Source organism: Neopsephotus bourkii, unplaced genomic scaffold (genome assembly GCF_033783945.1).
Source record: "Neopsephotus bourkii isolate Nb327-2 ecotype Australia unplaced genomic scaffold, CSIRO-AGI_Nbou_v1 NB_1634, whole genome shotgun sequence".
Lineage (NCBI taxonomy): Eukaryota > Metazoa > Chordata > Aves > Psittaciformes > Psittacidae > Neopsephotus > Neopsephotus bourkii.
The window spans coordinates 8039560-8059118 of record NW_026902109.1 but is presented as its reverse complement, the minus strand read 5'-3'; the positions used below and the strand labels follow the sequence as shown (position 1 = coordinate 8059118).

The 19559-nt window shown below is 38.1% G+C and overlaps 1 protein-coding gene across 6 annotated transcripts in view; it reads right to left on the bottom strand.

Moving 5' to 3' along the window:
• CCSER2 (coiled-coil serine rich protein 2) overlaps positions 1-4189 on the bottom strand; it is a 67657-nt gene extending 63468 nt beyond the window's left edge. For 4 of the 6 annotated variants that reach the window (XM_061374083.1, XM_061374084.1, XM_061374081.1 and 1 more), the window contains exon 1: positions 4032-4189. The gene's annotated coding sequence lies outside the window, so the exon portion shown is untranslated. The remainder of the gene's footprint in view (positions 1-4031) is intronic. The other 2 variants (XM_061374078.1, XM_061374079.1) reach the window with 1 other exon arrangement.
• Between the last annotated feature and the right edge of the window lie 15370 nt (positions 4190-19559).

The window sequence follows — 19559 nt, the reverse complement described above, 5'->3', positions numbered from 1 at the left end:
ATATCTCCAATGTGGCACTTATTGTTGGCTTATTGTTGAACCACACCTTCGAAGTACTACTTGCCTGCTACTGAAGTTAATTTCAGTAGTGCTAGACACCTACAGCTTCTGTCTATGATTTAATTGCTATAAATTTGTTCATAATCTCAAAACAAAACTCTCTAAAAATATTTCAGTACCAAACAACTTGGAAGTTCACCACAGCATGATAAATATCAATGTATTTTGTAACCACAGACTGTCAACCTTCCGCAAGTCTTTTAAAGCATGTTTTGCATTTTCTCACCGATTTTCTGATACACAAAGCTTTATCTATATATACCTATCAAGGTTAGTCTTATACGGTATGGAAGATTCATACTTGTTATAGCCTCACACATTTGCAATTGAAAAAAATAGATTCTCAAAGAAACTGACATGTGTAACTTCAGTTACTAGTGACAGTGTGTCCTCGTGGTCATTTTCTCCCACATTAGCTTGCAGTTACAAAGAGACAGTCATTTGTGCTTATATTCCACTTGAATTTAAAGGAAGTTGATACATATCATGTTTTATTTAATCAAGATCTCAAAATTAGTCATGATAAAGTATTATTTTTATAATCTACTATTTCAGAGAGCTTGCATGACTAAAAGCTTTACATACAGACAGATTAGGATTTTTTCTTTAAATTCTGTTTACTGATAGACAAGGCTATGTAGGAGTACAGATTCTGCTCTGTTTTTCAAGTCTCCTGTTACTAACAGCAGTAGCTTTGGCCGTGCCAAATTTCCACCTATGCAAGGCTGGTTATCAAGACGAAGGTTAGATAAAAAACATAGCTTACTCCAAATCATCAAAAATGCTGATCAACACATCTGTGTAATAATTTCATCATACAACATTAAAAATACATTTAAGTAAAAACTATCTTTAATATGATTCATAAAAAGAACACGAGTTGAAGATCACACAAATTAACATTGTGCTCACATCTCTATATCCATCTAGACAAGATTCCTGAATTTCCAGCTCAAAGTACACATGATACCGAGTCAAGAGAACTCAGGGTGTTCAGTTCTCCCTTGACACTTTGCTTATCTTGTGCTGTGTATGTCACAAGCCATCTGGCTAATTAGCCTAAAAGCACAGTTCTTCTGCTTCAGGGAATGAATTCAGAAATTGTTTGCAATTTAAGGGTTATTCCAGAACTCTAACTTGTTCAACCACCCCATTAAAGTAAAACCTTATCAGCCATTTTCCTCTGGCTAAGAAGTCAAGTTTCCTTGCAGTGAAAACACTGCCAACATTAACCATACTTCTGCTTCAATCAAAGCCAATAAAATGCACTTTGCAGCAGACTACCTCATCACGGACTAAGTGCTCATGAAAATCCCAGCAATCCGTAGTTAAAAAGGCATTTCACTGAGAACTTGTGACACCAGCTCCCCATGTGACCAGGGATAAGCATTCCCCACCCCAAGACTTTCTTGCTTCACTTATTATAGGATATTTTCAGAACTGCTCCAGTTGAAACCTTCCTTTAGAATACAGAATAGCTAGTGAACAAAATCCAGATCTCTGCAAATTAAGCTACTCTTGATCAAGGAAGAAACAATATTCTTAGAATGCCTTCCAAAACCACACCTATTTGATGGAAGTTTAACAGTGAGATAGTCACATGTCCCAGAGGGTGAAGAAATGCAAAGACCTACACTGACTAGCTAAACATCAACTCTAGAATAATTATTTTAATGCTGTTGGGATTTTATTATAACATTCATGTGTTCAGATCTCCAGAGATGTACATAAGCTTTTTTTTATTGCTTCAATTGAAACACGATACAAGATTTTAAACCTAATTATCAAAAGTATCATTAGTATTTTGATCTTCTTAGTACCCCTGGTGGCACAGAATTTAACTCCGCCTGAAAGCTTCAAATTAAGATGGTACTGCTGTTTACACTTCCAAATAGCACCTAAAAGAGAACACCACAACAACTGCTGCAACTGGCTTTTATTCCTTCATCTGTCTTCCATTTTTGGAGATACACACAGTCTAATAATTTTAGGCAAGCAGTGTTCACGTTAAGGCCGATGGCATGATGGGTTTTTATCTAGAGAGCCAGTGCCATCACTTCTTTGTAACTGGTTTATTCCAAATAACCAATCCCTCTTAAAGGATGATCAGGTCCGAAAGTAATAGGTTTTACTCCACTGAGCTTTTACATGAACAGTACCATTAAATGGGATTACTCATTAGTATAACAATATATTAAATGAGATCATCATGTTAATTGAGATCATTACTATTATTTTTTTCTAAATTCATATATGTTATTACTTCACTTCAAAAACACAAGGTACTACAGTGGTTAAAAATATCAAATATAAAATAGTCTAAACATGAAATATTTCTACTGTTTAAATAGCTTTACAATTAGAAGACAATACTGAACTGATTTTGGAGCCCAAATACTGAGATTTCTGTAATGAAAAGTATTAACAGTAAGCAAAAAATAATTTCAACTTTAAAAACATTTTTTCTACTTCAAGTTCCATGTTAAAGTAGGTCCTTGGTTAACATTCAGGCAGCTGTTTATTACTAATTTTCCAAGCCAGGCCACAGCCTCTTCAGCTTGGAATCATTAAATTCAAAATGGGCCCTCAGAATTTTGAGTTATGCGATTATTGCATGCATAAGAAAATATCTGTCAATTGTCATTCAGTATCACTAAAAAATGTAAATATTTACTGCCTCACATTAATGGGATGAAGAGTTTTGTATTTTCAACTAGTCCACAAGAGATTTTGTTATGGTTTCACATAAAGTGCTTCTCAATTATAAGAACATAGCAAAATGAGACCCTAGATCCAACTTAATGTTGCTTTTAATACCTTCATAATGAAAAATTCTATTTTCCAACAAATTGGGACTCAAAGCCCACAAACACCAGGAACAAATACACTATAAATATGAAGCGTGAATCCTACAAATTGAACCAGTTCCCTTGAAAAGCAGTAAACACCTTTATACCACATACATCTGGACAGAGTATGAGATCTACAATCCTCTCTTTAATTTGTTGTCTGGCCTGGACAGTAATGCTTTGCTACAGCTTGAAGTTCCCACTCAGTTTTGCTTTCTTTAACTGAAGATAAAAAGCTCGACTTCCTCCAACTCAAAGCTGAAGGCTGAAGCTGCCTACGTTTCATTGTGTGTCAAAGTACATTTAATAGAATACATTGATAACATCGGGCTCTGGGTGAAGACTGCAAAGTCTTGGCGTCATTAAAGCGAAATCATCAAACATACCATCCCTTGTTGTTATAATCGAAATCTTTACAGATTATAGCTAAATTAGATAATGAACTTTTTTTTTTTTCTTCTTAAACTGTTGTCGATGAAGAACCACGTTCTGGATACTTTTGCTTCTTTTTGGGCTACAAAGAAATCTTTGCAACTAGGGGCTTCAATAGCTGGTTCCCAATATACCTGCAGGTACCTCTCATTAAACAGTATTAAAAGACGCATAAACAACTGCAAAGCAGGAACCGAGGGAGGAACCCAGCGGCAGGCCTGCCTTGCCAGATTGCCTTTAACCTCCAGGATCAGCTCAGCTGACGAAGCCGAACGAAAGCCCCGGGCACGGCCAGCCTGGCTGGCATCGCTGCGAGCGCCCTGCCATCTGGGGGAGGCCACACGTGTGGCACGGCTCGCAGCCAGCGGCACTGCGGGAGCCTCAGCTGACATTCAGGCCCCCAAAAAGGTGAAGGCTGTGCCCGACAGGGACACGCAAGAGGCGGCTGCCCCGCCCGCCCTTCCCCAGCCTCCTGCGGCCTGCGCGGCCGGTGATGCTTCAGCATCCCCTGGACGAGGCGACAATCCCAAACCCAGCGGACGAGGGGCGGCGGCAGCGCAAAGGGAGGAAGCAACAACCGCTCCCCACTCGGCGCAGACCAGAGGATCCCCAGCCGCTCAGCCCACCGCGAGAGGAAGGGGAAGAGCGACAGGAGGGCGGCGCGACGAGCCCCCCTGCCGCTGCACTCACCGTCGGGACTGGCACAGGCCGGCACTGTCGCCTCCTTGGGCAGGGCCGCAGCGCTCTGCGCCCTCAGGTACCGGCCGCGCGCCGCCCCGCCCGGCCCTGCCCGCGGTGGGAGGGCCGGCACGCGCAGCTCATCCGCGCATGCCCCGGGAGCCGGGCCGGCCGCCTCCCCACGCCCCTCCGCGCCCCCTCGGCTCACCCTGACGTCAGCGCGACTGCCACCGCCCCTCGTTGCCGTCCGCTGGGGCGCTGCGCGGGCGCGTTCTCCTTTCAAACGGTTCACGTGGCGGGGGGGCGGCTTGCGGTGGCGCTGGCGGGGAGCGGAGGGACATGGCGCCTCGGCCGTGCCCGCCGGCCCGGCTGTGGTAGCGGTGCTGGGTCTGTTGGCCGGGGTTTGCAAGACCGTGGGGTCTGTGGGCTCCATGGCTGTGTTTTACAGTGTGCCCTTACAGTTGGTGTGCCCGCTGATGGAAACAAACGTGATTGGTGGAGGTGTTGCAAGCGTTCTGGGACACGGAGGGTACTCACAGGGGAACGGGGTCTCAGCAGCTACGTGAAAAGCCTGGAGGGACTAGTAGTCAACAGCGACATGCAAATCAACAGGAGACTAGGCTTTCTCCGTGCCAGGGCTCATGGAAGGACTTGAGAGTTTGATTTCCTCCAATTTCTTGCCTGTGCAAGGAGTCCGAAGGCACTGACAATATCGGGAACTTACACGAGGTTCAGGAAGTTACATGCCTGTGGTTACATGAGATGGTTCAGGATCATTTCACCCGGTTTTTATACCACAATGCTTTTGCTAGCCACCTGGGTGCTTGTTCAGGGCTTGTGTTTCAGCATCTCCCATGGTTTGGAACCCTCATGTACACAGGAACCTTTTGGCACCTGTATTGCTCTGCTTCAGCTTTAGATTTCCAAAGTTTCATTTTTTCTCCGGAGTTCTGACTACCAATATTTACACATTTTGGCTGCCTGCTTTACCAACCCTCCCAGAAGAAGAAAGCTGTGCAGTAGCTTCAGGCTATGTTCATGTAGAAAAAACCCAACCACCCCGTAACTGATAAGTATCATTTGCCACACCTCTTGACTAGAAGTTGGGCACGCTGCCAGGGTGTAAGATCTGCTTACGGAGGCCAGCCCAGGCACTGCAGGTGCCTCCTCTCCTTTCTAGACACAGGGTGTGAACACTCCACTTGCTCTGTGCATAGCCAAAAAGCCTTTTGTAACAAGTACGGGAATGAGAACTGAAGCCTTTGTATGCCCTTTTGCCTGAATTTCGATGGACCAACCACGTTAATGCATTTATTCTCAGAACAACCTGAAGCATAATTACTCCCATATGGTACGGGAAGAAAAAAAAAGGAATCAAGCAGAGAGATTAAATCTCTTGCACAAAGCTAAAGAGACACCAAGGCCAGGAAATGAACTCAGATTTCCTGAGTCAGACGTCACTGCTTTAACCACACAATCATCCTTTTTTTCAGTCGTTGTCAGCTTCTGAGCATTAATGTGAACACCAACTGCATTAGCACAGGATTGATTTTTCTCTACTCTGTTAATCAGAATGACTTCACTGTTCCCACTGACATTTTCTCCAACAAACTTTCTTCTCCATTTCCTTCCCAGAAGTAGAAGAAATTTTATTGCAGACTCACTGGGAAGGTGAATTGTTATTGCAGACTCATTAGGAGAGCCTTAAATTTCCTCCCAGTGCCTTTCTACAGGCACTGACAGGTATTTCTTCAACCCTAATACTTTAAGCATCAGCTCACAAAGCTCATAATTCTATTATCTGAAAATAATTCTGAAACAAAACTATAAAAAGAAAACTACGTATAAAAGAAGAAAACAACCCAGGGATATTTTAGGACAGATTTGAGAGCCTCCATTATCTGTTTCAACATTTAACAGATGTCTACAATGCTTATACAGCCTCAAGATTCAGATCCATTCTTTAAGCAGAATTCATAGTTTTTTAAAAAGTAGCTTAAAAAAAAAAGGAAGTATTGCATGACAGCTCATCTTCTAACTACTTGAAAGATAGTCATAAAAATCCTACCAAAAGACTAGAGACTAAGATCTAGTGATGACCAAGTGTAGTATATTATCAGTTTAATATTTGATAAGTCTGCAGCTTGAGGACTTTACATTTCATTGTTTTTATAATCAACTGATTTAAATGGACTTTATATTACACTGGAAGATGGACTAGAAGCTTGTTTTACCCGCTTCACTTACTGATTTAGCATTGCACTGTCCCCAAAAACCAGAGACAAAGCAACAGGTAACACCAACCACCAAGGGACATTAAAGATCATCTAATTCCAACCCCCCTGCCATAGGAAGGGACACCTTCCACTAGTCCAGGTTGCTCAAAAGTCCTGTCCAACCTGGCCTTGAACACTGCCAGGGATGGGGCAGCCACAATTTCTCTGGGCAACCTGTGCCAGTCCCTCACCACCTCATTCAGTAAAATGTATTCATTGATGGGTAACAAAAATGAACTGTCATCCCTTTTCTTAATCTATGTCTCTACAAATAGTTTGTTTTTTTTTTTTTTTTATTAAGGAATACATCTTTTATATTTTCCAAGTTTTTATTTGGCACTAGAGTCACTGTCTCCAGAACTACCTATTTACTTTTCAAGTTCTTGTACTTTTTAAACTACACAAGTAATTTCATTTTTGTACTACCTTAAAATTGTGTACTAAAATGACTATGACAAATTTATGACCTTGTTTATTGAGATAACAGAATAAAACAATGGGCTAAAGTGTGAGGTGTCCCTGCCCATGGCAGGGGGGTTGGAACTAGATGATCTTAAGGTCCTTTCCAACCCTAACCATTCTATGATTATATGGTTATATGATATGCAAAAATACTTACATGACTGTGATCATATGTGTGTATATGTATTCTTTCTATGCATGATGTCCACAGATAACTAAACTTTGTGCCATTCTGCAATAAATAATTGGGTAAAAATAAGATAATTTTTAGGAAATTCTGCTTGGTGGGAGTTGAAATCTTTACAATGGTTCTCCATCACTGCATCTTCTTTTGGAAAACATGGATGAGCTCGAACTCACTGAAATACATGATATATCACATGTAAGACTAAGTAAGTCCTGTATTACTCATTTGTAAAAGAATCCAAATTAATTACTTGAGCATTTCATACCATTTTAAGCATTAGTGATCTATCTACCACTTTTTAAATAGTATTTAGATAATATTTAAAGAGGATACTATTTATGTGAAGAACTGCTCATTACCAGTTAGCAGCTGCTTCATTATTTAGGTAATTGGCTCAGACATCTACCTTGGATAGGCAAAGGCAATGTCGATGTATTTAAGGGTTTGGTTGAGTGAATGGTGAACTGACCCATCTTACCCTTCTCCTTTCGGAAAACAGACTTTTTTGGGGGGGTCTTGTTTAAGTCAAACTCTTCTTCTGAACATTGCTTAAAGAATACTTAAATATCAGTCCAGGATGTCTGTTTTTAAAATCCCATAATGCATTCCTCTGTGGCATTGCTGACATTCAGAGATGCTTAGAATGTATTATGCTGTCTCTTCATGTGGTTAAAAACAGTGAAATTCACAGTCCTAAACTACTCGCTCATTTTTAGTATTTGCCATGTAAATGAACAAGTGGGCAGAAAGCTTTCCTTTCTGACCCTCCCTCTCAATGCACATGTACCAAATGTAAGTTAAAATTCATGTAGATGAAGATCACATGCTTTAAGTTACCCTTTCTTTACACTGGCATTGCTGTGATAAAAGTAGCCTGGATCAGTTCAGTAAAAATCTGTCACTAAAATCTGCCATTGAGCAATCGTTAAAACTTGTCGCTGCTGTCACCCTTTCTTCTAAGGGCTGACCGCGCATGATGTTCCAAAACTCTACTTTAGTCTAAATAACTAAGTAGGTCTAAATTATTTAAACAGACTAGTTAAACTATTCGAGCAGTCTAATTAAAGCTACTTCATGAAACACTGCCAATTTTTTCCTGCATATCTTCATTGGCCCTACTGACAATGTGTATTGCCTTTACAAACACAGAAAACCATATTGCACTGCCTGTTGTTTCTTCTTAAACATCGTAGTGCTCCTCGGTATCTAACTATCAAAATGAATTAATGTGTATTTCATTTAAGTCTGATAGTTTCTCTTTTATTTTCCATTGCAATTTAATTTGCATTCACATAGGCTGAATGCCCAAAGTAATACAAATGCCTAACATTTCCTTTTTTGAGGATTCTGAAACATAAATAAAACCTCTTATTTCAGCTTCATTTACAGGTGTGGAAATTATTTCCTTTAGTGTAATTAGAAAATTATTCTAAATGAGACCAAGTAAACATTTTTGTTGCGTTTTATAACTGAAAGTTTGACTGATAATCTCAGAACTCAAAAAATAGCCTTCTGTTAATGACACTTATACAAATTTATCTAGAGTGTTTAGGATTTTTTTTATTCTAATATGCAAAGTCATCATTCAGTTACACAACAGAAAAAATAACAGGCTTATGTTTCTAATAATTTAACAGAATGAGAAAAGTTGATTGGAATTCAATAAATTCCCAGTAGAATTCATTAAAAGCATTAAAACATATTTGGCATCATATGGTTTAACTTTATGTAAACATTGTTACAAAGGATCCTGTTTTAAATAAATCCTAATCCTAAACTGATGTGGGTAACTTGTATTCTTTCTTATTTTCTTATTTAATAATATTTCAAATACTATAGTCCTTAAAATGTTAAACAAAGATGAAATGCAGCCTTTTCTGTTTGTATAGCCAGTGTCCTCCATTTTACAATATGATTATAATCCTGAGATTTGCAGAAATATTAATCTACTTATAAGCAGGACAGGACACAGTGGATAATGTACTAACAGAGCTATCCATATTAAGAAATAAAATGTAAAAAGAAATAAAGCATATCCAAGAAGAATACATACAGTTAGAGCATCAGGTTTATGTGTTTGCTTTCATTTGTCTGCTCAAGGTGCATCATTCGTATGAAGATAAGGACTGTCAGCATCAGTCAGCACTTGGAAGTGAAGAACTAAACAAGATTCATTTGAGTCTTGTTTAAAACAATATTTAGAAATTATGAAAGACACCTGGATGGTGTAATAACCGAAGACTTCTACATGCTGTTATCACACAAATAAATGCAGTATGTAGAGTGCAGTTGTTCATTTATACCTCCAATGATGAGTCTGTACTTTGAATTGACAAGACAGCTGAGACACACTAGTTTGATTCTGTAATACGGTAAGAGATTATGCAAGAAAGATAAAACAGATAGAATTACAGATTAATTGCACCTTCCTTTCTTAGGGAAAATTCCCATCGACTTGGGAATGATATGAAAATACATAGTAACTGAAAGTGTTAAATGGGATGCTTATGCATCTTACAAGGAAGCGTTGAGTAAAATGTATCCTCTGGTCGATTTTGTTAGCTACTTCACAGTGCAGATAGAGAACAGGGATCACAGAAATGGGAAAAAAAAATAATAATTAAAAAAAAAAAATCCTGCCCATTAGCTGTACTTCAAAGGGATTTTGGCCACAGCAACCTGAAATGGTGAGGCTATAAGTGCTCCTGGGCTGTTGAAAGAATAGCTCTGACTCTTGCCTGATAAATACTGATCATATTCCACCTCCCTGAGCTTGGTTCATCTCTCAGATACCCCTGCTGTCCGTGCACCACAAGACAGTCCTTGCCTGAGCAGTTAGTTTATGGAGCAGTTGTATGTTGTGCAGGATTACAGCTTACCAGAAGCTGGCACAGGGAGTACTTCACACTTGCTCAGGTGAAATGTTAAACCATTCTTATTTATTTCAGAGAGGATCCTTTTAAGAGGAAGTGTCCATTTTCTGAGTCTTGGTGCATAGATGAAGCAGGCTGCAGAAAGGAATTACCACAAAGTGATGCTGTTTCTGTGAATACTACTTCAGTCATATTATTTACTTTCAATTAACTTAAAGAAGAATACAAGCAGACTGCTGTAGTAGCAAACAGCACTTTCACAGTACAGCTCAGTATTTTAAAAATAGTTTTATCCATGTAGATATTTGACACTAATCTTTCTTGTCTGAACATGTAAAAGCATCAGAAGATAAAATACAAAAGCTGAAATTCCATTTTTCAGTGATTAATTTTCAGTGATTATTTTCAGTATTAAATGACAATGAAAAACAAAGAGCTCGAAGATGCAGATTAAAAGTTGCATCTTCTTTTCAATTTTGCACATGGCAGTAACATTTGCACTGGGAAGAAAGTTGACCTTATCCAAAACTATGTATATGACTAATCAGTAATTAACAGACTATTTCAGTGCTCCGCAGGAACATCAAGGACAGTAACACTATATGCTCAAAATCATAGTTGCTTGGAAAAATCATGAAATACTATCTTGGAAAATGTTTTATAAGGCTTTCTTTCTGTTTTTTACTTATTCTCTCCCTTCTTTTTTATTAGCTCTAGTTATTCAGGAAAGCACTGCTTTATATATACATGCTTGTGTGAGTAAAATATATTTATATAAAATGCAACTTTTACATATACCCCAATATACATGTATGTATATATGTGTGTGTGTGCTTAAGTGTCTGTATACATAAGCAAAGTTGTTCTAGGCATTGGGAATCATCTGGAGAATATAAGTGGGTAGCAACCCTGGACTGTTGGAGATTATTTATTAATATAGACAGATAGGGATTAATTTATACAAGTCACTAGTGATCAACCCTCCAAGTGGAGTTTGTTAGCCCATCTCAGCATAGGCTGGGGTATAAGCTATCAGTCTGGCTCCAAGGTCCTTCCTTAGCACTGCATCTCTCTGGAAAGTGGTTTCAAACTCAGATGCAGTTTGATTGGAATGAGTGTTTAGTACTTGCTTTCCTGTCAGGTTAGAAAGCTGGATTCTCACAAAGTCAAAATAGATATTTTATTCTTATAAACTGGCACCTGCCTCTGATTCATGGACTTCTGAAGGCATAATCCCCAAAGATTCTGTCAGATTCCTGAAATACTGGCACCAAGAGATTCAGTCACTGCTCTGTCTAGTAAGGCACTTCATAAGGTTCTTCTGTACCTTTTAAACTAGGAGATTTTGAAGGTGTTTTTCTTCGAGTTAATAATTACTGTCTGGAGATAGCAGCAAGAAAGAGGCTGAACTGTTTTAGAGATGGATGCAATAAATAATAATAGGTATACTTTAGATGGTCACAAGGCTCAAGGACAAATTCTAAACAGCATGACTCTGGCTTTTTAATGGCTAAAAATACGTCTTCAATCTACATTGTGAAATAGAAAATGCTGGCAGACAGACAGGTACTTGCAGAACTGCAAGTGAGTAAAACTGCTGCTCTTTCATTCTCACTATAAAGATAGCTATGAAAAAGATTTTTTGCTCTAGATCCTTTGAAATCCAGGAATTCTCAGCACTATGCAAACATGAATGTATCCTCAGGATATGTTTTAATAGAGTTAAGGCTTCTTCTAATTAATTTTAAATAAAATGAGGTATATAAAGGTGCCAGGATCAAATTGACAAGGTAGTGGCAGGGACAAAGCTGAGATCCACCATTTTTCACTGTCAGATGAGTATACCTAGGATTGAACCATGCAATACCCTGTATAAAGTCTGTCCCATACCAAACTGGTGTAGAGAAAGAACATAAAATGCAACATACTGAATGTAAGAAAGCTTTAACAGTTACAGCTGCAAATAAATTAAGAAATATTTGTGTATATTCATCTAAATGTTGATAGTTAAAAATAGAACTTCTGAACAGCGGTTCAGAGAGTCTCAAAGGTGCAGAACAAGGGGACAACACAAAAAAAGCTGTAACATCTCTACTGAGAATGCAGTTGAAGTGCAGAACTAACTCAGACTGTAATAATGAACATAATGAAAATATTATTAAATGATAAACTTACAAAGAATGCACAAATATGTGGATAAGCTTTTAGGGAATGTCTGTCTTTCTTCCGTCCTTTAATACTGTAAACTGTTGATTGCAAAAAAAAATTTAGGTGTCTTTTGGGTTGGGGTTCTTTAATGCTACATTTTTAATCCATTGCAATCATTTTCAAGAGCAGTATGATACTCTGACAACAAGACTCTCTAAGTCGCAAGACAAATGAGGACAAATATTTTAGAGAATTCAATCAATGCAATGACAGCTGCTGGGTTTGACTATGATATCTACAGGTATAAAGGAGGATCTTGGTGAAGGGGGAATGTTCTTCTGGATTATTCACTAACTACAGTGAGAATGGTATTGCCTGAACTATGCCTTTTCCAGTACATGCCATGACATACATTATATGTTTATAGTAGTTAATCACTACTAAGATGCCAGATTCCACTGCTGTGTAACACAAAATGTTACACACCTTTGCATGGAATATAATTTTCATTGTATTCACCAGAAAGCATTTAAGGGAAAAAAAAATATTATTTTGGAGTCAAGGTATCTAATCATAATTAGCTCAAGACACACTGTGGTATAGAGAGGGAAAAGGAGTTTGAAGGAATTTTTGTTATAAAAGTGACCTTATTAGTCCTGTGAAAATTTTCAAAGGTGAGAGCCCCTGTTAATGTGAAAATTCAGCAACTGAAATTCTGTTACTGATTCTAAAGCATGTCACAAGAGACAAAGTAAGAAAGAGAAAAAGGATTTATGTTAATTTTCTTTAGGACAGAATTCTTAACAGGTACAGTCACCTAAATAACTAACTGTATCCTTCACCCTGGCAGAGGTACTGTGATAATGTGTGTCTAAAGTGACATATTTCAATACTAAGAAAATAGTAGCATGTTCTGCTGATACAGATAAATCATGAGCTGCATTACAGACTCTACTAAGAGAAACGAGCCTTAATTTTCCCTGTCTTCTGCTTCTTTTGTAGTACTGGTTTCCTGGAAGTCTTTTTCTTGTGGAAAGAATAGAAGCAGCTGCAGATAAAAATATTGTTATTTCTCTAGATGCAGATGACCTGAAGTGGTTCAATGATGGGAGAAAACAAAGGGGAATAAGAGATTAGAAAGGAGGAACATAAGAATATAAAATGTAGCAGAAAAAGGTTTTCCATATCAGAAGGGAAAAACAACCCTCTTAGTAAAAGAACAAGTCTCATGAAATACTGAAGAGAGAAGTAAAAAAGATAGCCCTGCCATTTTCCCCTGGAGTGGTGAAAGTCCCTACTTTGTGCTCACTTCATGCTGCTTTTAATTCCTGATTCTAATACAGTGGCATCCCCTAGATAGATAGATGCACAAGGGTGTCACTGGGGAGATTCAATTACAATCTGTAAAATTGTACACCTGAGGCCAATTTTAAGTACTTAGCTAAATATATAGTTAGCATAATCAGTGAACGAATTAAAGTGTACGTATCTGATAGAAACATAATGGGGTTCAGATCTGTTTTCTAAATAATATGTTTATAGGTATATGTCAATCTCTTTGTTTGTCACTGAATGACTAGGTGCCATGGCATGAATCATTGAAGTACGTTATGATTTTAAATGAAATGCTTACTTGGCAATTTTTGGACCTTAGAGTCCAAGGTTACTGGCTTTTTAAAAAAGCTTAAGGTGTGATCTGTAGTCCTGTGTGACGCTTCTAGTTCTATGCTGATCTTCCAGGTACAAATTGTAGATTCAGTATCAGTTTGGATAATATTTATTTTAAATATAATTTAAGTTAATTCATTCTATAAATATGTTTCCTGTAGGTTCAGGATGGATATGCAAATGTTTACCATCCTCAAAAGCTTTTGCCTTAAGCACAATGAAACCACAGAATTATTTCTTGTGTTAATGTGCTCCCATAAATTTTTAACATTAGGATTTTGGTAAAGGGTATACTGGAATACTTTTTTTTTTTTTTCCACATCTTCAACTGACCTTTATTTAAAAAAAAAAATACAACAAACAAACCCCTGATCTCTTACTACTGTTAAAAGTCATAAAAATCACTCAGCTGCCTGCTTTCTTCACCAAGTTGTTGCCCAAAAGTATGTTGATACCACCTTACATACCCCAAAACTTACTAAAGGGGGCCACAGCTGATGATAGACATCTAACAATACCAGTTAATTTGGGAGAAAAACAACCCACGGATACATTGATGAATCTTTTCAGATCTTCCCATGATTAGTAATTCAGTGGAGCATGATTTGGGCCTCTTACAAATTTAGGAAGCTAGGATGATAAAGGTAAAAGATTAAGAAACCTGAAAATTGAAATCCTGTATTTATACACAATTTAGGAACAGTTTTAAGGAATATACTGACAACATTTTGCTACTCTAAGCTAAGAAATCCTCTACTAAATTAAAATTCAACTCTATAGAATAAAGGGCAGGTGGTCACAAGATAGTAATATTGACAACCACTTAGAATATGAGTTTTCACTGGAAATTTGATCACTGTGAACTATACTAGGACTAAAACTTACTCTGTTGCTCTTTTAATAGCCATCAGACCACATTGTCTGTCAGAAATAATACATCATCTTCACTGAGATGTGACCCAGTTGGTGACTGTGAATTGAATCTTGCTATACTCCCTTTACTGTTTCTTTGAGATAAAGACCCTATTATCCATTACCTCTGTCTTTGTAGAGCATGTAGTTTCTTATGAAATTTTCTAATTCAAAAGCTAATATGTTTAAACTTCTCTATTAGATGGTCTTCGGTTACTGGCAAGTGGGAATGAAACTAATGCAAAAAGTTCATCAATGTGTTTAGTAAACACAATAAAAACAGATTACTGAGAATGGTTTACATTTGCTCTGCAACACTGAGTTCTGTAAAGTAATATAGACAAGCCAGAATTCATTTCCGTATCAAATGCCGTCAACAGCAAGAGGCTATATTTTTATTAGCATAGTAAGTGCTTACAAATAAATTAAGGGGGAAGACTGAGAAGGAATGAATATACTGATGTTCTGTCTACCATGATGTTTCTTTTCTTACTGAGGGGGAAAAGTACCGTTATTACAGGTCTGGAGCTTTCTTGTTTGTTCTTAAGAATATAAACTAGATTCATATTTTGGTTTTTATCCTTATTTACATAAGCATATTACATAAGCTCCTGCCTTAATTTTTTACATCTATTTACATCTATATAAATATGTGTTGTATACATTTATATGTATACATCTTGCCAATTTGTTCTTACAGGAATGAATTCAAGCACTCAGTCCCTTTGGCTACTCCCAGACTTGGCAGATATACACCATCGCTGAGCCATTTCAGTCATTGCTTTTAACTGCTTTTCAGGTCATCAGCTTCAGGAAATGTTGAGACAGAATAAGTCATGTCTTGCAAATGGTGTTTTTTTAGTAAAGATGAGAGAATAAAAATAAGGCAAAGAAGGAAAAAGAGGACTTCCCAGGTTTTGTTTGCTGGTGCAGTTGAGACCACAGTCTGAATATTCATTATATCTGGTTTATCTAATCGATGTATATTTCTGGATTAGGCCCAATAATGATGCAGTTTTGAGGAGGGTGAGGGGGGGAAGCAGGTGGCCTTCTCCAAATCCCAGGGATACTAAAGATGGCAAAGATGACAGTAAAATTCCTTCCATTCTCCCAGCCTTTCTCCACAGCCACTTCCCACACTTTCTAATGGCTTTAAAACACATAAGGAGCAAAGTCATCCCCCCATTACCCTGCCAGTTAGTTCTAATTATCAGCACATCAATTATGATCCATTAATTTCTGATTCTGTTCCTCCCTTGTTTACCAGACATAATGACAGTCCAGTCTGTGGGTTGTATCAGTAGATGTTTTTGTTGTCATCAGTTCAGTAAGCCACCCTCTCCACTATCTGTTTCAACAACTGTTGTTAGAGGCAAATAGAACATTTTATGAAATGTCTCTTACTTAAAAATCCAGTTTACAGTCTGGTTCAGCCCGAAACGACCATAGCGATTACAAAAGAAAATCTAGTGCATGAGTGTCTCTTAAGAATTAATCAACTTTGCTCTATATAAATGCTAAAGCTAATTATCATCCCCTCTAGACCTGCAATAACATTTCAGTAGGAGAAGTATGATGCCCTGTGTTCACTTTGATAACTGTGTCACTCCTGAGTGCTCATGGTACCAGGAGTATTTCCACAAGGGCAATATTGGTTTTATTTACCCACTATGTGCAGGATGTCAAGTCATTCTTTTCACATTATGCACTAATTAAAAAATAAACATTTGGTATGACAAGTTAGATTCAAAAATCTCTGAAGGACAGACCTACATACAGCAAATCAGCTGATATTTTGTGCCCTTAACTATGACTTATTTCTGTTCTCTTAAATTACATTCTACTGGCTGATCATTTCATAGAGTAAATGGGCAGCTGCAATAGAGAGCAGACATTTTAATAGTAGAGTGCTGTAGACATGGCTGACTGCCAAAGAACACATCATTAAAGCAAGTAGCATAAAATGAAAAATTAAGATATTGGCACCAAGTCCTACTGGTAAGAGCTGAGGGTCAGTACAGGACACAGCAATAATCTAAAAGATTTTTTCCACTAGATTAAATTTAGGACAGGCAAAGCATCCTTGCTTTGGAGAAGTGTTCAGCAATGCTGGGAACTGAGGCGAGTCTCAAAGCAAGCATAAAAGACCCTGTTGGCCATCCTGGCTACCGCAGCTTCTCAGCAAATTAGCAATTTGGTACAATCCTCCTTTATAGCACAACTGTCGCAGCTGGACATAACACCACTCAGATCAGTTCTGAAATGAACTTTGTTGGTAATCAATACATATTTTAATGTATGTGCTTTATTTGATACTCTATCATGTTTATTTGGTAAACACTAACAGTTTCATGAAATTGCCTTTTGCCTGAAACAAATGCTGAATAACAGCAGCAAGGCAAAACAGTATATTCAGATGCTCCTTCCTCAGTACCTGACACCATTATCACCAGTTAACATACACTGCATATGAAAATGGTTTAGAGAGATTCTCTAGTGAAATGGCTGAGCATTCATTATTCAGAAAACTCCACATGTATGATTACATATCCCCTCCTCTGGCTACATACATTGTGCTCCAGTCTTTACTTATTTACTACCATGTACTGTTACTCAAAGAGTGTGATGGCTTTTTTATTGCTGTCCTATACGATTACATTGTAGCCTGTGATGTTTCTTTATTCCCCTCAGTAACTCTATTGTCACTGTGACCTAATACCTCTTTATTGACTCTGACTTTTTTACATAATATTTTACTCCACAGATGCTTTTAAACAGTTTGTCAGCATCTGCATACCATCCCATTTATTTCCGTGCCTGAGAGTACTCCTTCCTTTGGAGCAGTTTAAAGCTGAAGCAATTAAGCAAACAGCTGCACATAGAGATGGTGAGACTATCAGCTATGTCTTATAGGGCCTGTGAATTAAAACATTACAGTATCTTTTTGCTTTTGTATATGGAGTCTGATGATGAATATTCCCCATAGTCTGTGGAGAGAACAGCTCAGAATTAGGAGAAGGCTTCTCAACCTGTGGCTGTTCACAGGCAACAGAAAATCATAGCTACAGATTTCAATATTTGGAATCATTTAGCCAAAACTAAGGGTAAGAAATACAGCCTGTGTTTGTGCCAGGAAATGCTGTCAGCTCAACCTAGGGAGATTCTCTTTCAAACCAGAGCAGCTCTGAAATTTCTAAGGTGAATCATGAAGTCTCCTTTTGAGAATTTTTATTATAAAGGAGGAGCATTACTCTTTCAATGATTTACAAAGAGTGTAGGGATTGAGCCTGAACATCTTCAGCACAGTATTCATTATTCATCCATGTTAGTCAAGCATAGCTCAGTCTTCCCTATGTTGTATTGGGCAGGAAAGCAGCGTGTCTGTGATTATCAGCAATGACAGAGCCAACCCTGACATGTGAGATGATAAGAGGGAGAGAGAAGGGGAGAGCTACTCAACCATGCAATGGCAAACATGTCACAGGGTAAGGAAGGTTTTATGCCACATTCATCTGTGCTCACATGGAAGAAGGGGAAGTGCATGCCTCCATTAGGGTTTTTTTTTCTTTCCTCTTCACTACACCAAAATCCATCATATTTACCCGTTGGCGGATACTATAATTGCTATCTCACTGGACCAATTGCAATTCTTACACTTTAAAGTTAGGACTTTAAGGTAAGGTATTTATCTGACCTTGCTCCAGATTATTTTTAGACTTCAGGAATGAATTACTGTTATGAATAATAGCACATTCAGACATTTTGAATTGGGAAACTATATAGAGGAGCTTGGGAAGCATTACTGATTTATTTTCAGCAGCTTAATACAAGCAGTTAAAAACAATGGAAAAAACTTGGCCTTTTTCATATTACACATTTTGACTGGAAGGCGAGTGACATTTGTACCATCCCCTAATTTCTCCTACGCAAATCATCTCAACAGGACATAAAAAGTTGTAGAATCAGTCTAAGCTTCCTCGATAAAAGTGTCAGCTTGGATAACACTCTTTCTGACACCCTAATCAAAAGGTGTTTAAAAATGCAAGCCTTTAAGATACGCAACCAGGTATAGGTATTTTGTAGCTGCATCCATACAGATATTTTTGGCTTATCCAGACTGGCCCTAATTGATTGTCACTGTGCACTCAGGTTATTTTAGAGCAGTTGGAGAGCCTGAGTCAATTTCTCATTAGAAAATGGAACTGCATTTGCATTACTTTAACACAAGATGAAGAAACAGGCTGAATATAAGGAAAGGTTAAAATCTGGCACAGAAAAATCAATCTAATTCTGCATATGCATGCCTGTGTTGTCTTGGGCTGTACCAATCAGGGCTGATATAAAGGCAGTTATTAAGCTTCCTTCCATTTTAAGCAGCATTATTAAAAATACCTGAAAAGTGGGACAACTTAGCAGCCTAATATCACTTTAACACAATGTGGAGACTAATCTCTAATATCTTTATTCAGGACGTTCCTTCTCTGGGTTCTCTGCCAACACTCTTTCCCTCAGCCTTGTGTCAGCAAGGGAAGATCTAGGTCCTGGAGTGATTTGGGTCACTGGGGCAGCCAGTCCCAGTGATATAATCACAAGACTGCAAACAACAGGCATATTTGAGCCTCCCATAGCTGACAAAATCACAGCTATTAGCTGACCCACACTGGGGGAGAGAGGAGACCCAGACAGACTCACAGCTTAGCCAGCCATCAGTACAGATACCCCAAAGCCTGCAAACAAACAGAATTTCTCACTGATCCTCAGTCTCTTTGAGAGCAGGAGTCATTTTAAACATCGGTTGTCACTAGGATTCCTGAACAGAAAAACACCACTACTGGTAGTTAAGTGAATGTATTAAAAAGTCTATAACAAAAGATTATTTTCTGAGGACTTTATGGAATAGCCTAAGTCTAACAAGGGGCTGAAGATTGAAGGCTAATATGACTAATCTATCCTAATACCTCCAACACGTATTTATTACTGATAAAGTGGAGTTGGAAATACGAAACAGAATTTT